Raw genomic sequence first — 263 nt, 5'->3', positions numbered from 1 at the left:
AAATAAATAAATAAATAAATAACATCCTACTGTTAAAACTTGGATTAATGATAACATGGACTACTCAGATGTATGGTCATATCTTCAGTAAAAGATGACTACATTTTCGAAAAGAAACTATAGATTTTGAATTTCTTCAAAACATCATTTTTGAATTATTGCTTTTCTTCTGCATTAAAGTGACAAAAAAAAAAAATTGCCATTTCCCAATACTATAGGCCTATGTGCATGTGCATGTGAATACACATACAGTAAAGCAAGCA

Source organism: Morone saxatilis, unplaced genomic scaffold (genome assembly GCF_004916995.1).
Source record: "Morone saxatilis isolate NCDOM2014 unplaced genomic scaffold, NCSU_SB_2.0 Contig4, whole genome shotgun sequence".
In the NCBI taxonomy this organism is placed as follows: Eukaryota; Metazoa; Chordata; class Actinopteri; family Moronidae; genus Morone; species Morone saxatilis.
This window is presented reverse-complemented; position numbering follows the sequence as displayed.